Source organism: Drosophila sulfurigaster, chromosome 3, assembly GCF_023558435.1.
Source record: "Drosophila sulfurigaster albostrigata strain 15112-1811.04 chromosome 3, ASM2355843v2, whole genome shotgun sequence".
NCBI lineage: Eukaryota > Metazoa > Arthropoda > Insecta > Diptera > Drosophilidae > Drosophila > Drosophila sulfurigaster.
In genome coordinates, this window is record NC_084883.1 from 9,149,708 (window position 1) to 9,170,167 (window position 20,460).

Genomic DNA, 20,460 nt, shown 5'->3' on the forward strand with positions numbered 1-20,460 from the left:
TTTGCATGTCAGTGCAGTCAGTGCAAATAGTCGAAAAGTTACGGCGGCTAAGTTTGCTCCCCACCAACAATTTTTGAATAGAATGTCTTCGGCTTTATGCAATTGAATTTCGTCTCGTTGCACATGTGTGTATGTTGCCCCAGCTGTTGTAGCTGTGTTGTGCATCCTTTGCACATGCTGTTTATGCCAAGGCTAAGAAGGTAACTTGCCTGCCCCCAAAGGGAAATACGACTGTCCATTCTGAGATAACATTTGAGGCCATATTATGTGGAATAAAGTGTGCACTTAAAGCGTTGCTCGTTGCCAATTGCCTATCGACTATCGTCTATCGACCTGCAACAATAATAAATACAATGCACCTGAAACGAGTAACGAGCTAAGAAGGTAACTCGCTTGTCCCAAAGAGAAACATGACTGTCCATTCAGAGATAACATTTGAGGCCATATTATGTGGAATAAAGTGGGCACTCGTTGCCAATTGCCTATCGACTATCGTCTACCGACTATCGCCTATCGACCTGCATCAATAATAAATACAATGCACCCGTAACGAGTCACGAGTCGGAAAGTGAGATAGTTGGCCAATATTAAACGGACAGCTTAAAAGCAGACTATAATAAATTGAGAGCTTAACAACAAGCAAGTATTGATAGCAAATTGACAGTCGTTGAATGCTTGCCAAACGTTATTTATACTTTTGGATATGTGCATATCTGTTGTAGGAGTCTCTAAAGTAATTAATGCAAAGTACTTGGGGCAAATAAATAATTGAATTTATGCTCAATATTACTGAAATTATGATTTCACACATTTCTTATCTAACATACGTTTCAGCTTTTTTAATTATTTCAAGAACTTAATGGTCTTTATAAACTGGAAAAAAGTTCTCAATTCAAGATTTTGGTCTTATTACTAAGATTTTTGGTCTTAAAAGTGCGTATATGAAAATGTTAATGTTAGAAAACACATTTTGATTTTAAGAACATGTTAATAAAAGACCCAAGTTCCAAATAAGAGGTGAGAATTTCATAGTTTTAAAATATATATTATATTATATCATATTTTTTTTGTTTTGTTTTTTTTTTTACTTTTTATTTATTATTTTACGATTTTATGATTTAACTGCAATTTAGTTTAGTTATTCAGTATGTTAATCACTCTTATTGCGAAATACTTATTAGAAATTTGTGAACTTGAACTCAGGACCTCCTCTCTTAGCTTAGTTGAATTGAAAAACTCAAACGTATTTAAAAACATTATAGAAATTTCAATGGATTATAGACTTTTGTAACCTAAAACTAGTATTTTTGGTATTATTTTGTAAATTTGTCATTCTTTTTAGTTTTAAGAATTTGTTCCTAAAGTGGTTTTATTTCAAATGACGAATGTTCTAGATTTTAGTAATTGGTTTTCATTTTTCAGTGTATGTATTTTAAATAAACGAAAATATTTGACATAAAATTAGTGATGTCATGATTTTGTTTTTATTTGCTTTCGGCTATGAAAACACTGTATATTTATTTCAACAAAAAATTGAATAAATTAAATAGAACAATAAACATTTAATGGGTCTGCGCATTTGTTTGCATTTAAAATTGTGTACATTTTTAATTAAGAATATAATGTGTAGACGTGATTTTATGCTCGATTCTGGCAATTGTTTAAATCGAAAGAGTTTAAAGCAGCTTTGACAAAAGAATTTCTATATAGAAAGAATTGGATTGTAGTTGTTTCAGGAGATATTGTAAACACATATCTTAGCTTTTCAGCATTAAAATGAACTTACTTTCTATACTCTACTTTCTATTCTCAAACCTCTTTCTCACTCCATGCACAGTTAAACCAAAACAAAGCACATATATTTAATTTGCATATACATACATATATTATACATATTGCATATCTGAATTTATATGTAATTTATAAGCAAAATATTGGCTAACAAATAAGACTTAAATTTTGTAAAATGAAATTGCAACATTTCGAAATTCGTTTGAACTTACTTTAAGACCATAAATTAGTGCGTAGTTTCACATGTGAGCATTGGAATTGATGTTTGGTCCGGAACGGTGGCATCAATTAGAAAGCCGCAAAAATGCAGGCAATTGGCAAAATGTAATAACCCGGCAATAAGAGGACGAGATCCCAAAAAGCTGACTTGTGCAAATACGAATACGAATAGGAATACGAATAGGAAAACGAATATTGCAACAAGAGGCAACAATAAACGGCTGTTCGCCGAAAGCGACAGGAATTTGTATGCAAAACCAGGCAGCATTCAATACGGGGCAAGAGTACAAACATAAACATGCTTCTCTACATTCAACAAACATTCCTGGCCACATCGTTTGGTTTTGGGCTTAAAGACCAAACCTACATACGTCAATGGTTTACAATTTCACCTCGAAATTAAATTTCAATATCAAACACTGCAAAACGTAGAGGCAACAACAAAGGGAGGGATGCGAGAGGAAAACTCACACATGAATGGACTGGAGAACACTTTGTGTATGTGTGTGTCTGTGTGTGTGTCGTCGCCTAAAATTGCCGCTAAACAAAAATTAAATTGCAACGGGCCGCAGAATGAAAATGGAAAAATTATCAGCTGCCAAGCGACCGGCAAATGGTTTTAAACCAATCGCTAGTCTGAATCTCTGTCTGTCTGTCTGTCTGTCTGTCCGCCTGTCTGTGGAGTGTGTTGAGTGTGTCTCGTGTTTATTGAAAATCAGCGTGCCACAAAAAAAGAGACAGGGAAACAACATGGAAATATGTGCGTCCGGTAAATTTGTCGATATTTGGCGAACTTTTTTTTTTGCTTCCGCTTCCGTCTCCCATTTTTTTGCGTTGCTTGTTTGTTTACATACGAGCAAGCTATGTCAATAATCGAGATCGCAAAAAAATCGCTGGATTATTAAAACCATAGCATAAAATAATTTTCAATTCCCATAAGGCAACAGCTTTGATGGCACACAATTGCTGTAAATAAAATACCCTCTACAAAATGCAAAAGTAGCTCCATCATTTGAAGCAGTCGATGTAGTTCATGTGCATGGTTCGATAATTCGATAACTAGTTCTGAAACATCATATCCACTCATCAATGGAACTAGTTCTATCACACAGTGTGTGAGCAGTGAACGAGTGAGGAGTGAGCTAGTGAGCAAAAAAGAACAACTTGGAGCTGAGCTTTCATAAGTAAGCTTATCATTCGAACAGCAAAAGCGCAGCATGTTTTGACACACAATAATTATTTTAATTCTTTAAACAATGTGAATAACTGAATAAAATAACTGAAGGCCTTTGCAGCCATCGCATTACCAATAGTGTCAGTATAAATTTTCATAGCTAACTGAATAAAATAATTTTCACTGATTAAATGATTTTAATGTGAAGCATACCCGTTTGCGCTAATGTGCAGTCTAGGATACACAAAGGGGCCAATGAATAAAGAGTGCGGGGAAAAAGGTGTACAGAGGTGTGCAGCCACGTAGCACAAATATTTGTGAACACGTGTCCAATGAGCAAAAGTGACGAGCCAAAAAGTGAGGTTAGCCTTTCCAGTAGTGGGAGAGAGAGCGAGAGGCAGCAAGTAACTGCAACAGTCGCGCTTTTTTCGTTGCTCTCCCACTCCCTTCTCTATCGCTTGTTTTGTTCTCTTTCGCTGGTCTAATGCTATAAATGAAAAGTAAATAGCAAAAGCGGCTGGCTCAGCTTTAGTTCCAGTTCCAGTTACAGTTCGAGCTTCGTTTTGTCAGCGAAAATATGAAATAAATTTTTAAGTAGAAACTCGAGCAAAGGAGCTCACTGTGTTTGTGTGTCTTTGTGTTGGTGTTGTTGGTGCAGGTCAAGCAGTGTCAAGTTTTACAGCTCATGCAGCAGAAGCGGAAAAACTCAAAAGTAAAACTTTCGGCACGTACTCATGATTCATCGGCGGGCCAGTTAAGGCCATGGGCTAGACTGCTGGCAAGTTGGCAAGGTGGGGGAGTCAAAATGGTAGCTGAAACTGGAAACTGGCAACTGCAAAACTGAAGCTGTCAGCTGAGAGTTCGGGGCGTTGGGAGTTCAATAACAGCGATCATTAGTAGTCGCAGGGGTGAAACACAAAATGGTCGTTAAGGCACTTAAACCAGCAGCAGTCGAGTTGTTCGCGTTGTGGCTAAATCAAGGATTAGTTAAGCTGTTGCTACCCACACTTGCCACGCAAGCTGGCCGAGAATACATTTAAACGCTAAATTCAGACTAAAAGCTGCCTCAGGTCAGTCGAGACAGTCAGCGAACCGAAACCACATCGACCTGAAGTGAAGTGGTGAAAAAAGGCGTCACAAATTCAAATGTTGTTCGGGCATTGAGAGGCGGGGCGAATCAACGCCCCGAATAAAAGGGGGAGGAAAGATGCGTGGGATACCAGACGCTGACTTGTTGACAGCTGAGTATATTCTTAATAATGCATATACCCCCAAAAAAGGCAACAACAAAGCATAACATGGACAGCAACACACCAGCTACAGAGTGGGAGAGGAACAGAAAGGGAGAGGAAGAGGAAGAGAGGTACACAGCGAGACAACAGGAGACAACACAAAAATTTACAATTTCGCACGCCATAGCGCCTACAAAATGTCAGAGCAGACAGCTGAAGGGAGCAGGGAAGAGCAATGGCGGGCATAACTAAGGGAGGAGCAGGAGGAACAGAAGGGAGTGAAGCCCCAGCCGCTGCTGCTGACGACGACGACGACGACAATCTCAAAACAGACAAAATCCTGCAACGGGAACAGCGATGTACACGAGCTTGTCGCTGTGTCTGTTACGTGCCACATGTGCGTCAGATGTGGCAATGATTTGCATCGAGGTGTGGCATAAAAAACAAAACAACCGAGTGCAGGGGACAGCGTCAGCCAGCCAGAGGCAGCTCCCTTTACTCTCCCTGGCTGCGATGTTGGGGACAGAGTTATGCGACGCCTGTTTTTATGACACATATGCGCTTGCCACGGCCTGGCAGAAGGGGAGGGAGTCTTTTACCTATATACACACACATATATTATATATGTAGATATATGCGAATATCATAACAAAAACAAGGAGGAGTGTGGCTGTGTGTGTATTATGTTTATGCTTGCTGTTGTCGACCGATTCGCCTTGTTTATTGTTGTCACTGATAGGTCACAAAATATAATTGAAATTTGCCAGACAGCGAGATTTTAATTAAGGTGGGTTAGGGTTGTTTTGGGTCACAAAACCTGTTAGCTCCGAATAAAAACAGAGGGACCAGACTACCATCAAAGTCAACAAGTCAAGTTTGATTTTCGCTAGAAATTTTGTTCGCGAATTCTGAACAGCGAGAACCAAAAAAATTCCAGTTCCAGTTATATTTTTGTGCCATGCTATTTGTGTCCTTAAAACAGAGATTGAATTTCATTTGTTTTTATCTCTGCTTTTTTATTTCAGCAATATGCTTTTATGCTATTTTTATTTCGTCAATCAAGCACAGCAAATACTTGAAGGCAAGTTGACTATGATTTATAAAAAAACATGTAAAGAGAAATATTGAATTTATTTTTGCAAGCTGTCATCTCAAATATTTCATATTCTATTTTTTTTTTTTTTTATTAATATCAATGATGTGGACATGTAGTAAAATAATTATTTTCGATTGTGAATTGTTTAATTTCGAGGAATAATGTATTGAAAATTAATGTTGTTTGTTATGCATTTAATTACCAATATGATTTTGGTATTTTAGTGAATTTCGAATAGTGTTGTAAAAACTAATAGTCAAATTCATTCACATTTTGATGTTGCTTTAATTTCAATGGTAAAATGATTTGAATAGAAAATTGAGTACCTATTCAATTTGAATTTTTACTTTAAATTTGTATAATAAATTAATTTTAATTGTAAAATGATTTGAATAGAAAATTGAGTACCTATTCAATTTAAATTTTTACTTTAAATTTGTATAATAAATTTGACAATGAATTTTAACAACCAAAAATTGAACATGTCAAAAAGAGCGAAGTAAAAATCTAAAGTGAACAAGTGAAAAAGAACAATAATGTTGAACTATTGGTTCACTTTACTGAACAAGGAATTTCTTTGCGATTTCAAATTTTGTATTTCCAATTAGTTTTTATCTTGTTTGTATATATGTAAGTATACTTTTAAATACTTTTAGTTATATAATACTTTTAAATTATTGCAATATTCTTTTTTAATATTTTCATATCAAAATAAATGTGATTTCCATTTGTGATAGTTATAAACTGTATTCGTAGTAGTAAAACTAAACAAATTGAACTTCTTTTATGCAAATTATTGGCTGTTTATTGATCTAATTAATCAAGCCTCAGCGGACAACTGTAATGTGCTGTAATTTATGGTAATCAGATTGTCATGGCGATGGCCAATTTCGATGTGTGCTGTTCACACTCGACGCCCGAATCACATGTCAGAAAATGATAATAGTACTATTACCTTATGGTAGGCTTCAGCTGTCAGCTTCATCGTTGCTGCCAATTTCTAATCATTGCGTATGCCGATGAGCAGCTGCTGCTGTTGCTGTTGTGGCTGTTGCTGGTGTTGCAACTGTTGGTCTAAACTGGCCATTAAAATGCACGGCAACGAAGCGGATAAGGGCGAAACATTTTCCGGCTAATTCGCACTGCCAAACAATGTCTCAATTTCGATCGGCGTTCGACAGTCGGTTCTCGGTTTGGCTCTTTTGGATTTTATTTGAAAAAAACATAAACATAAGCATAAAATTTAATGCGAATAATAAAAGCAAATTAGCCACAACAAGCGTCTGGCTGGAACTGCTTCTGGCATTGATGAGCTGAGCTGAGGCAATCCATGGCGAGGTGAGGTGAGGTGAGGCAGCTTAGCCCAGTGGGAAAATGTCGATGCCTATAAACAGCGCAGAAATACATACTTTAGTATGTATGTATGGAAGCAAATGCGTTTAGTATGGGTATCAATAATATTGACAGCCATCGACAAAAGCAAAACCAATAATAAGCTCATTCAAGCTCGTGTAAAATGCTTTAGCAATTGTTGGAGCAGGAGTGGGGAGGGAAACGGGGACGTCGTCTAATTGGCGTGCGAAGCAGTCAAGAAACGTGAAGAGATAAATTACGCGTGTTTCTTAAAGGCGAGCAAAGGCATCCGACGAAAACTGTCAATACGCGTTTGCGTTTTGGGTTCCGTTCCTGGGGAAGGGGAGGGAGGGGAGAGAAGGAGGCAAAGTCTCGAGAACTGCGCTAATGAAATCAGACAACATTAACTGCGCCGCCGGCAGCCAAGACAACGAGAGCGACAGTGACAGAGACAGCGAAAAAAAGACGTTGACGATGACGAAGCTGGAGACAGCGAAAAGCGAAGGGCGAAGCAAATGACGATGTCAGAGCGGAGAGTGGAGAGTGGAGAGCGGAGAGTGTGCCAACAGGTGAGCAGTTGAGTGAATTAGATGGGCAATTGTTGCATGGAGACTTTGAGTTATGAGCAGAGTGAGAGAGCAGAGTGTGTGTGCCGGTGTGTGTGTGTGTATGTGTGCAGGTCTGTGGCCAAGGGCCGTAAACGTTTGATGTGACGGAACTTAAATAAATGTAATTTGTGTGGTTATTGGCGGCGGTGAGCCATGAGCCCATAACCTAACAGCCTGCCTGCAAAAGGCTATTGAATTGCTCACTTAATGTGTGTGTGTGTGTGTTAGGTATGTGTGTGTGGGTGTAATTGTGTGTATTCCCTGTTTGTATGCGAGCCAGCTGCGGAACCGGATGGGGCTTGGCCTGGACGCCAAAGTTACAAGTTTTGAGTAGACATTTAATAAACAATAAACAATCGAATTAGCCTCATAAAAACTTTTGAAATAAGATAAAATCCCTATAATAGTATTACAAGGTGGTTTAGCAGCGCGTGTGTGCATACTTTTAGTCACCATAGTAGCTCAAGTTTCCAAGTGACTTTTCGCACAGAGTATTTACAAGTCGAACACGTTTCAAGTGCCAACTTATTATTTGTTCTCTATGCAAGCAAAGTTTGCTGACCCAATGGCTGAACAATGCAGATTCGGACTAAGAAGTGAACAAAGAGATCTTATATGGTTATAAGAAGTGAACTATGGAATACTCTGGATAGTCTTGAAAACTAATAAAGATGCTAAAGTGATGTATAATATCTAATTGTACTTATCTTTCACACCTTTACGTATTATTCTTATTCTTATTATTTCTTCTTCTTCTTATTTTTCTTCATCTTCTTATTATTATTATTATGATTATTATTATGATAATGATAATGATAATGATAATGATAATGATAATGATAATTATTATTATTATTATTATTATTATTATTATTATTATTATTATTATTATTATTATTATTATTATTATTATTATTATTATTATTATTATTATTATTATTATTATTATTATTATTATTATTATTATTATTATTATTATTATTATTATTATTATTATTTTTCTGTTTGTTTGCTCTTTTACTATTTCTATTTTACTTTTTTATACGGAAATGTTCCGAATTTTAATTTAAGTTGGCATCTGCTTGTGGTGGTGTCTTTCTATGTTTTTACAACTACTTGAAGTTCCCTATTGCTGCTGAGCAACAGCTGTTGTGCAATGTATATACAAAAAATAAAATAAAAAGGAATAGAAAAATGTACGCACATTTTTGTGATCTTGAAACTTAAACTATAAATTGGTTACTATCACAGCTGTTGAACATAACCAAAAGATGGATGTTTCAAATCTAAAAATGTGCATTTTATTCAATAAATTTAAGTTAAAAATTGTTGCATACAATTTTATCCAATTTCACATATGTTTAGATGTAGGTTCACTTAATGTCAATAATAATAAGCTAAAGTTCCTTTCACTGTTAACTAAATATCAAGAAAATGTCTTTAACAATTGTTTGAAATTCTTAAAATACAAATTAGCAAATTCAAAATGAATACAAATCAAATACTTGAGCGACTCAATCAAAATGTGCAGTGAAAGTCTCTGAGTATTTTAGATACTAAATTATCGAATTGATTGATTGCGATGAATATCATATTTCAACAATTGAGTGGGCTACAAAATTAATTTAAATTTCTAGGAACCAACTTCCAAAAGATTCTCGGAAATTCTGAGTTGTCTACAACAGATATAGCATGAACATTTTCGAGGAAAATATAAAACATATGTATTAGTTGTCAGTTATAAATAAAGTTATTAACGAATTCTCACTAAATTTCTCCTTCAACTAGTAATTATTTTACATTACTCTTAAGTTTATACGAGTGCATAAGTCGTATAGCACATCGTTGACAATTTGCTTGCAGCAATTTTTGCTTTGGGGTCCATTTGCTAATCTGCTTAAACAGTTTTTATGTTGATCATAAGAAGGACGACCGCAAAACGCATAAAAACAAAACAGATAAATCCATATCTCATTGTTGTAAGTTGAAAGTCCACAAACCAAGCAAAGCACTGCAAATGTGACAAAAAGTTTTCAATTAGCTATGTTCACAACTTCATAATACCAATAGCCAAAATGACAAGCGGACAAACAGTAATGCCAAATTTGCAAAGCAGCCAATAAGTAATCCAACGAACAAACTATGGATCACTAGAAATATTGAAAACTCTTTTGAGAAGAATTGCAAATACGCTTTAAATTGTGAATTATTAAACACAAAATATTTAAATTCACTTTAAATTAAATTCAAAAATATATTTTTCTTGAGGCAAACATTTTTGTTTATACAACATAATCAAGTATACAAAATGAGATAATTATTAATTTTGTTATTATCTTTATTTAGAAACTATTTGCATAAATTAAAATTTGGCATTTTTTTTGGCAATCGTATTGCAATAATCATTTCAATTTATAATAAATCTATGCGTAGTGTATTAACAAAATACATAAACTATTTAAAATGCTACGCAAAGCTTTTTATTTCTTTACTATTTCTGTTTAAATATTAATGAAATTCGCTAAATAAAATTGTATATAAAATGTAAAGTTTTTAAAAATGCATTATTGTGTTATTTGTGATCAAATTTTTACTGATATAATTATAGTTTATGTGGTCGAAATCTTTGCCAAGAGCTTCGTCCGCTTCCAAAGGGTATAAAAAATGAAATGACAGCCATTTAATTTGCTGTTGTCATGGCGGCAATGAACAAAAAGGCCAAATCTAACCCACGGGGCATAGACAATACTCAATAATACAACCACAAGTACAGTATGTGACTGTATTGGTCTGTGTGTGTGTGTTTGTTTGTTCTTGTTGTGTTCGTGTATTTGTATTTGGATTTTGTCCACTTCCGTTTCCCTTTAGGCTCTACGTATAATGCCGTTATATCTGCTGGACAGTTTTCGACTGTTTTATTTATTTGGTTAATTATGGCCGCAGCGCGCCGTTTTGTGCCTCCTCGACTCGCTGCTGCTGCTACTGCTGAACGGCAGCGTGGAACACCATATAATAAAATCATGCAAATAATACAATTACTGGATACACGCAAAGCGAAATACAATTACGCATACACAACAAATTCCCATACATAAAGCGAGCGAGAGAGGGAAGAGAGCGAGAGAGGGAGAGAGATACAGAGATGGCACAGTTTGCAAAAATAATAAGCGCGTAATTATGCGAATTAGGCGACAGCAGCCACATTAAATAAAGTGTAGCATACGCTCAGGGGCAGCTGGCTAAATGCACAAGCAAGCAGACACACACACACACACGGAGAGACACATGCAGACACACATACACAGAGACACACACACATGTACTGTACAAATTGTGAATGCAGAGACAGAGTTCATAAGATGTCAACAGCTTTGGTTATTAACAAACTTCTCACAGTAAATGTGATTTACTTAAGATACGAATTAAATATGTGAATTACAATACTGAAGATAAGAATTAAATATGTTTCCCATCCAACTGCAATTTGATTTATTACATTCGTAGATACTGTCAAGGTTGACACGGCTGATTGAAATGTGGTCATGTGTGATTAGGAATTAAATTCACTGAAACCCTTACTCTATTCAAAGTTTGATTTTATTTTCAAAAACCTAAAAGTGTACATCAAATGCTGAATTTACAAATTTTAAGAAATAAATGCACGAAATAAAAACGAGTTTAGTACTAACAGTCAGTAAACACATGAGGGGTAAGCATCCAGTTGAAATTTCAATTTAGTCATTTGAAAATGCCCTGCAAAATTAACTTCAATGAATGCACTTTCAGATGCATATGTTAAGACTTGACTGTTAAGTTAATATTTCTGTTACGTATCTTAACACTTTAATCTATCAATGAATGGACGATTCCACTGTTAACATTTCTTTTACGTAATTTAACACTTTAATCTATCAATGAATGCACGATAATATTTCTTATAAGTAACTTAACATTTTAATCTATCAATGAAAGCACGTTCACAACAAATGATTTTAACAGCCGATATTTTAAAGCTGGAACAGTAACCATATAATACATTATGTTATATGGTTAGGGGCTGGACTTTTAAGTTAACTTATAACACTTAAGTTAACATTTCAGCTATGTACAACTTAACACTTTGATCTATCAATGAATGCACTACAGCATAGCTGAGTTAATATTTCTTTTAAGTAATTTAACATTTTAATCTATTAATGAATGGAATTGATAACTCTAACAGCTGATTTGTTAAGACTGGACTCTTAAGTAAACATCTCAAAGCGAAGTTAACATTTCTGTTACGCAACTTCACGTTTTAATCTATCAATGAATGCACTTAATGTTCGACTTTGTCTGCAACAGTTGATTTAAACAACCGTTATGTTAAGACTGGACTGTTAAGTAAACATTTAACAGTCAAGTTAACATTTCGGGTATGTAACTTAACAGTTTGATCTATTCTTAACATGTTAACATGAAAATATGTTGACACAGTAGCGTAGCCAAGTTTCGACTTTGTTAGCTCTGGCGTATTTCAGGTAATTAGTGCTTATGCTTATTTCTACATGAGCAGCTTGATGGCAACAACTGAAACTCGCACTCAAATACAGCACAACAATGTGTAAGTGTAGTAGTTGTGTTGCAACAATAATAACACAACTGCATCGCATTTTCAACAAACATTTCAACATTCGAAGCAGCTGCAACGTGCCGGGGCAGCCTGCAACGGCAAGGCAACGGCAATGGCAACTAAGGCGCATAAGCGTCGTCATCTAATAAAAATTTAAAGCCATTATTGCCAGTTGCCCACATGCTTCCTCCCATCCCCCCTCCCCACCCCACCTATGTAGTGCTCATATGGAGCTTAAGGCAGTCGCCCGTCAACTCCGCCAAACGCCAACTCTTGCCTCGACTGAGCATTAAAACAAATTCCCAAGTATATTGTTTGAACAAGTCTCGTAGAAAACGTCAAATGTTAAATTGCCAATTTTTTGTTGTTGTTGTTGTTCTTGTTGTTTCTTGCCCTTGCTGCCTTGCTGGCTTTACTCTCTCTACACACACACACACTCACACACACACACACACACATTCGTGTTTGTCCCTTGCATTTTCCACTGTCCCCTCTCGCTTTCTCCACTCTGTGTGTTTGGAATTTTGGAGCAGCCCGTTGCCATTTCACTTTATTTGCAGCAAATTCTAAGCTGCATTTACAATAGGCAACGGGTCTTGCCTTTTCCTTTCTGTTCCTTTCCTTTCCTTTACTGCGACTTCTTCTTCTGCTTCGTTGGAGTGCGAGTGCAACAAAATGTTGCCAGCCATTGGAGGCGCTAAAGGGGGCGTGTTCATGCATAAATTGTGCACAGCTTTTGGGCCTTTTGGCCAGGGCTTTTGGGTTTACTACTTTTGGGCTTATACTTTATTTTATTTCGATGCATATTTGTTGCTCTCATTGTATGTGTGCTCTCATCCTTTGTGCATGTGTGTATGTGTGTGTGTGTGTTTGTGCCATGCAACATTTATGACATCAACAGCTCACAGTCGGCAGTCGGTAAAGCTCTGCCTCCATCCCTTCCCTTCCCCTCCGCTTGCCCAGTCACAAAAGTCTTTTTATGACGTAAATTAATTTTGTATAAATTACATTTGCCATGCAAAACGAAGCTAAAAACTAAGAAAGCAACGCGTCAAGCTTCACAAAACACAACAAAAAATAAAAACAAATAAAGAAATGATAGTCAAAAGCGAGTGCAATCTAATACTGCTGTAAATTCTAAACAGTAAACTGTAATCTGAAAAATGGCTCAAATGTTTGCCCTATTGAAGATGGACATGATGAAAGGAGGCCAAGGCTTCTCTAGCTGCTAACTGCAAACGGACAGCAAAAGGCAAAGTGAAAAACGTTGGAAACAGATGTGAAAAGGTCTATCATCAGTCAAAATACATTTTACTACACACGAGTAGTTAAAAAAGTTTCACAAATAACACTGAAATATAGTAACATTAATTAGAATTGCCAAAGAAGTGGAATGCACAGCAAGAGTTTTGCAATGTTTGAAGATAAACATAAAGTTTGCTTTAAGTGCATCCAATTTCATCTTCCACACAACGTTTTTATTACTGGGCATAAGAGTGATAGGAACGTGTAGTTCAAACTGAAGTCTAAACCTATATGTAAAGCAAAGCTGCTGAAAATGTTATTGCTATTGGATAGTAAACTCTTCATCTGCAGCTCTTCAGTATTTGCTTTACTAACCTATTCAACTGGGCATCTTAATTTTACATTCAACACTGGACAGTAATAAATAAAATATTTGGGAATGTTTGTTAATAAAGTAATCATTTAACATTTGAAATATTATTATACAATCATCAAATATAGACAAATTTCAAAACCATTTGATTAATAACAAATATATAGTAGTTTACACTATTTAAAAATATTTATTTAAGGATAAAATGCAATTTAATCACAAAATATGAATTTTAATCTATGCCGTTGACTTAAGGGTTTGTTAGTAAAAACTAACTGAACTATCAACGGATAGCTCAAGAGGTAAGAACATTTTACACTACGTAAATTCGTGATAAAACTTCATTGTGCACTAAGGCTGGGATTTTATTTTAATTATTTAACTTCATAGTTGTTGCTCCAAGCATGTTTCACGATTTTGAAGAGCACTAAAACACAAACTATTCTTTTATTTGTGCATAAAATATCTATTTAAATTATACTTAATAATTGGACGAGAGCTTAAAAACTTCGCATTCTTACGCTGCCTTTTACTTTTACAGCGACGTTTAATATCTAATCGATCTTTTGATAAATAAAAATAAAAAATAATTTTGTTACTCTACATTTAAAAGGTTAAAATTTAATTCAGTATTTTTTAAAATATAAAGTAATTTTGGCGTCAACAATAGCGTTGCTTGAAATATTTAAGGACTGTAATTTTGTCTCCATTTTTTTTTTGTGTAAACTCAAAAATCACAGCTTATTTCAACTACCACCAACCGACAACTTTGAATGAGTATACTGGCCAAACTAAAAGAGGTATTAAATTTATTTAAGCGCAGGATTTTAGCTTTTAGTTTGGTGATGGATATAAGCTGTGATTCACTGTACATATATCTTTAATATCTTGATTCGAGTATTCCATTTTGGGTTTGTTTAGAAACAATAAAAAATTAAAATTTGAACAAAAATAGTTTTTGTTGAATTTTTTTATTATTATAACTTTTATGATTTTCTTCCTTAAGTTTGCCATAATAGTGAAAAGTCGTTCAAACTAATGTGAACCCAAAAACAACATTTTTTTTAATATTAAAAACAAATTTAAAATAAAAATTGGTATGCACTTTTATTAACATACCATCAGTTAACTAGTTAAAAAAAAATTGGGCGAATCCGCAATCATATAATGAAACCACAGGCCCTGAAAGTTAAAAATTCGTAACCCTTCAAAGAGCGGCTTTTTTGTGGCGCTGACTTTATATCTTTAATATCTTGATTCGAGTATTCCATTTTGGGTTTGTTTAGAAACAATAAGAAATTAAAACTTGAACAAACATATACAAAATTTGTAATGTTGTTAATATTACAAATTGCAGCAGCTTTCCTAAGTTTTAATATCTTAATATAATATAATAAGCAGCAGCCTTTCTAAGTTTTATTATCTTAATATTATTATATTATATTAAGATAATAAAACTTAGGAAAACTGCTGCAATTGGTAAACATATTTAAGCGTGTCAATTATTAATGAGGAGATCGTTGCTAAAGCAACGTGAGGCTGCAATATGGACTACAGCGCGTGGCTTTGATTTTCAAACAGCACTTGAAGCTTACTGCATATAAACCATTAATAGATCAAATTCAAATTTAACTCTATAACTAACTGCATGTCGCTCAGAACAGATATGATTCAGCATATATTATTAACTCAGAACTCACTTTATTTATTATTTAAAAATCATAATAATCAGCATTTTATTGCATCTTTTAAACTTTCACCAGTTGAGAATATTGTACCCCAAATTTAAGTTGATTCATTTGCCAGTGATTAATGGTACAATTTTGGTTTTGAAATTTGAGAGAATTAAACCAATTAGCTGGAGTGGTCGATACGTGCACTAAATCAGCTAAGTTAATTATGTTGTGAAATTAACTGCGAACGCTCAAATTGATAATTTAAAAAGAATATTTAATGAACGCATTTGCAGGAAGTTAGAGTAATAATGTTACCTAGAGAACTGAAACAGCGAGTTACGATTAATGGGATATCCGTAATATAGTTAGTTTGTTTTTACACATCGTATAACGAAAAAGTAGTTTATATGTTAGATCAGTTTGGTCAGTTTATACCTTTATACTATTTACTTTTTATGATGAGCATAAAACCCGAGGCAGGAGTTACTTTTGCGCCACTAATTCAAGTGAGATGCGAGTACTTACTTCAAGGCAATAGCCTTGCTGCCAGTCGAGCGTCATAAAAACTTGCTAATGAATTTATGACATGCCAGACAAACAGCCTCAACTTATGGATAATTCGTGGAGAAGAGCAACAGACGAAGAAGAAGCAGGCGAAGAAGAAGAAGAAGTGGAGGTGGAGAAGTGACAGTCACAGTAGGCGCTAACAAACGCTATTCATACGGCAGCGGAATTTATGAGCACACAAACATTTTTAAGCATTTGCATATGATAAGTAGCAGGCAGGCAGGCAACCCTTGCAAGCAGACATAACCGCACTGGGGGCAACCCTAAACGCAGTACATGCGCCACACTATGGAGTGAGGCCGCAACTGTCTAATAACAAGAACAGCAACAACAACAACAACAACAACTGAGGAGAAGAAAAACAACAACTGAGTTGAAGCCCGCGAGCGCACTAATATTTTTGCAGTTTTGCAAACACCTCAACATGCGGCCCACATTCGCACACTCACACACACACGTGCAAACACGTGAGTACACTCACGCACACATAGACACAGACAGTTACTTATACACCCTATTATTTATTTATGCTGGCACCCTCAATGGACCCGCCAAGGACGTCAGCAGCAGCATCAGCAGCAGCGGCGACGTCGACGTTACCTTATCAGAGGCTGCACTTTGTTGCTCTTCCTCTTGTTGTTGTTGTTGTTGCTGCTGCTGCTGGTGTTTGTTTGCTGTTGTTGCGCAGGTTAGATTAGGTTAGGTTAGTCCTCGCTCTTGTTGTTGAGGTTATGTTGCAAAGCGAGACGAGGCGAGTCGAGCACGTTGCGTTGGCGCGCCTAAAAACGGATTAAAAGGGGATTAAGCAGACGCAGCAGCGTGTGCGCCTTCAACACATGTTTAAATTATGTTAAAATTTGTTTAAAGCAATGCGGCTGTGCAAGATAAAGTGTGTGTGAGAGCGAGATAGCGAGCGTGTATTTTGGCTTTGCTACCGATAACGGGATGTGTGTGTGGGAGTGGGAAAGGTAGAGTGAGAGGCACTGTCGCGGCTTCTTGACTTTAATCGATGCTAATTTTCGGTTTAATTCAACGGTTTTGTTTACATGTGTTTAAAATGCCAGCATGTTGTGCGTGTGTTTTACACACACACTCACACTCTGTGTGTTTTTGTTGTCATGCGCCTGTATAAATAATGTTGTTATTATGCTGCCGCTGATATCTATTCGGTCGGGGAGAAGAGCTCAACAAATTGTGAAAATAAAAATGAAACATGAGCAGCAGGTGCAAAAAAAGTCAAAGTCATGGGGTCGACTTACACTTTCATTTACAATGAGAGAGCTAAGTGAGTTTTTGATGAAATTATGCGTGTGCTGAATTTGACATGGCGTTAATAATGCGGCTTATCAGTCAAAAGATTGCATTTAGGCCCCAAGAGAGATGGAGGAGGCGGAGAAGAAGAAGGCTGTTGACCTCTGTTGTTGCACAATATCATAATTAAATTGATGCTGCATGATTTCAATCATGAAATGTAAAACCATTTGAATAAATGTATCTGAAAATCGATCTAATTCGATTAACCATTGCATTGAGTCAAAGGACTCGCCTCAATAAAACAAATTAAAGACAATAAATTTCGATAGTCCATTAAATTTGTTCTCATTTTCTCCCATGGCTGACCCTTGTTTCTTGTTCCGTTTATCCAACCTACATATATATATGTATATATAGTCTGTGTATATACTGTGGACTGTCTCAAATGATTTAGAGAGGCTCTCAACTGTAACCAGGAGCAGCCGCATCCCTCGAACTATCTTCCTTGGAAGCGAGTGGCGAGTATGAAAAATTACACGCATATATCACTTGAATGGCGCACAATTTGTGCAGATAGACGACGCACACCCGAAAATTCATTGAGGCGTAATAACAAAGCCAATGAACACCTTGATGACAGTTAACAAAGTCAACACACAAAAGGCGACAGGGCCACAACCAGAATCATAACAAAAAACAATACCAAAAGCACACACACACACACACAGAGTACAACTACAACTACGCATGTTGGCCTAAAACAAAAGGCGAAAAGATAGCGCAAATTACAGACGAGCTTATTACGCAAAATTTCGCTTAATTAGCAGACAGGCGGGCTGGCTGCCAGGATGCCAGAATGCCAGGATGCGAGAACAGACTTCAGAGACGCAGAAAAGTAGGCAACAGTTGCCGAGTTGCGGCAGACTGGGAAAATAAATAAGAGCTGCTGGGCAAAGACCAAACACACACACACTGAACTATATGTAAAGTCGCTTTCTCTCTCTCTGTCTCTTTTAACAAAAACATAGACTCCGAGTTGCTCGCTCGCTGAAACTCATAGACTTATGGCACCTTTTGCCTGGCAAAGCATAATATATGAACTGACCTTAACTACTTGCTTGCACGGCATTCAACCCAACAGCAGCAGCAGAAGCAGAAGAACAACCCACAACTATGCTTCAAATACTGAAAGCAAGTGAGAAGCACAACAAGTGAGAGTGTTTTGTGCTTAAGCATGCATTTGACTCTCAAATGCCCTATTTGCTTTGCTCTGTTTTCTGAGATAGCCCAAATATCTTAAAGCAGCAAACTAAAGGGTTTCTTATAAAGAAACATTTTGTTTTTAGGCATGATAATGAAATATTATTTAACGATTAATGAATAATATGATTACTGGGATTATATCTCTCACATAATTTAATGAAGTTTATCAAATTTGCTTAAATGACTGTTTAATAAAAAAAAAAACAATTTGATGAATATCACATATTTGAAGTACTCACGAATTTTTCATGTTTTTAAAGCTTGGTATTGGAGGTGTATTACTATCGTTAGTTGTATCGGTACTATCGATTATTATGCTGTATCAAGTCTCCATCAAATACAGTCTAGCTGAAATTAGAAATTAATCATTTTTAAATGATATGCTGTATATTTGCTGATAATTAAGTGGCTAAGATATTTCTACGTTATTAATAACTATTCAACTAGCAATATTATAAATAAATACACTCTATAAACATTTTGAAATATCTGTAACTTGGGTAAGAAATGAGTTCTTCCTTATTTTATTCTTATAATTATAAACACCTTATTAAACAACTTGTTTTTATTTAAGAGTAACATCATCGATAGTAGATGCTCTATGACCAACTATCAATTACTATCGATGGCGACTATCGATAGTACTCGACTTCTACTCGTTGGACATCACATAGTTGGATAGCATACCCCTTTTGGGACATTGGTTATCCAGTAGGTATTGCGAAGGCAGCAACATGTGAACAGCGAAAATTTACTTGGCCAACAGAATATTAAATGCCGCGTGGGAATTCTCGCTGTTTATGACTGCAGTCGAGTTCGCCTCGCCTGCCACAGACACAGACACGGAGACGCAGACGCAGAGGCGAAAGGTAGAAGGCAAAGGAAGAGGCGAATAGAGCCAGAGCGAGACAGATGCGATGGGGGGGAATGGGATGGGAATGTGCTGCCATGCTTCAGTAATTTCACTTAAGTCATTATGAGCCATTAATAAAGCCTGCTGCGGACTAGCCGCAGCCCTACCAACTAGCTTACATAGGTATAAATGTACTTATATACATATAACTATCTGTCTGATGTCTGCGGGCTCCTCACACACACTTCTCACCTCACAGCTCACAGCTCATGGCTCACGGCTCGCATCGAAAATCAACCACGTGGACGGAGGTGAATGGAGATGGAGATGATGCGCCCAATTGTCTGGCGCAGTTGTTTGTTTGACTCTTCATTCTTTTGTGGTGGGCGCTTTTCTTTGTTTCTATTCTCTAGTCGATTTTTATTAGATTATTCGATGTTGAATATATCGCAGTAGATAAAACCAAAATGGTTTAATACCCAAAATATTCGATACACATTTTTTGGTGAAAGCAATTATGGCTTCGATTTTCACTTGCGGTTTAATGGAATATATTTTATAAAAATGGTATTTGGATGAAGTTTATTGGCATACAATAAAGATGCGTTTGCATAGTAGATTTTTTTATAAAGCGAGTGAAACTTGAAGAACATCACAATAATTAAAAGAAGCACAAAGTTGCAATTAATCCTTATACTCAAGAAAAGAATTAATTACATGGAGCTTAATATGTAATCTGAATATAACCAAGATCTTTACTTTTAATAAATATTTTATCTAATTGACAATCAATCTATGTAAATTTGAATTTAATTTGCTGATTATTATTATTATTATTATTATTATTATTATTATTATTATTATTATTATTATTATTATTATTATTATTATTATTATTATTATTATTATTATTATTATTATTATTATTATTATTATTATTTTTATTTATTATTATTTATTTCCCCACATTTATGAATTTAAATAAGACTGTTTACTACATTACTACATTATAAGTTCACACGTATTCACGGTTGATAAACTATTCCAGTCATGGTGCAAGTTCAAAGGAGGGACTTCTTTTTTTATTTAAATGAGTTCAGTAGTCATGATGATGTTATAATTTTAATCTGCATACTAAACATTC

The 20,460-nt window shown here is 35.6% G+C and overlaps 1 long non-coding RNA gene across 2 annotated transcripts; it reads left to right on the forward strand.

Annotated features, from left to right (window-relative positions):
* The first annotated feature begins 11,047 nt into the window (after positions 1-11,047).
* LOC133845135 (uncharacterized) lies at positions 11,048-13,551 on the forward strand. Of its 2 annotated transcripts, none has more exons than XR_009894701.1 (2): positions 11,048-11,182; positions 13,276-13,551. It is a non-coding gene; the product is annotated as an uncharacterized LOC133845135 (long non-coding RNA). The 2 variants fall into 2 exon arrangements; XR_009894702.1 differs by lacking the exon at positions 11,048-11,182 and adding an exon at positions 13,044-13,215.
* The last annotated feature ends 6,909 nt before the right edge of the window (positions 13,552-20,460 follow it).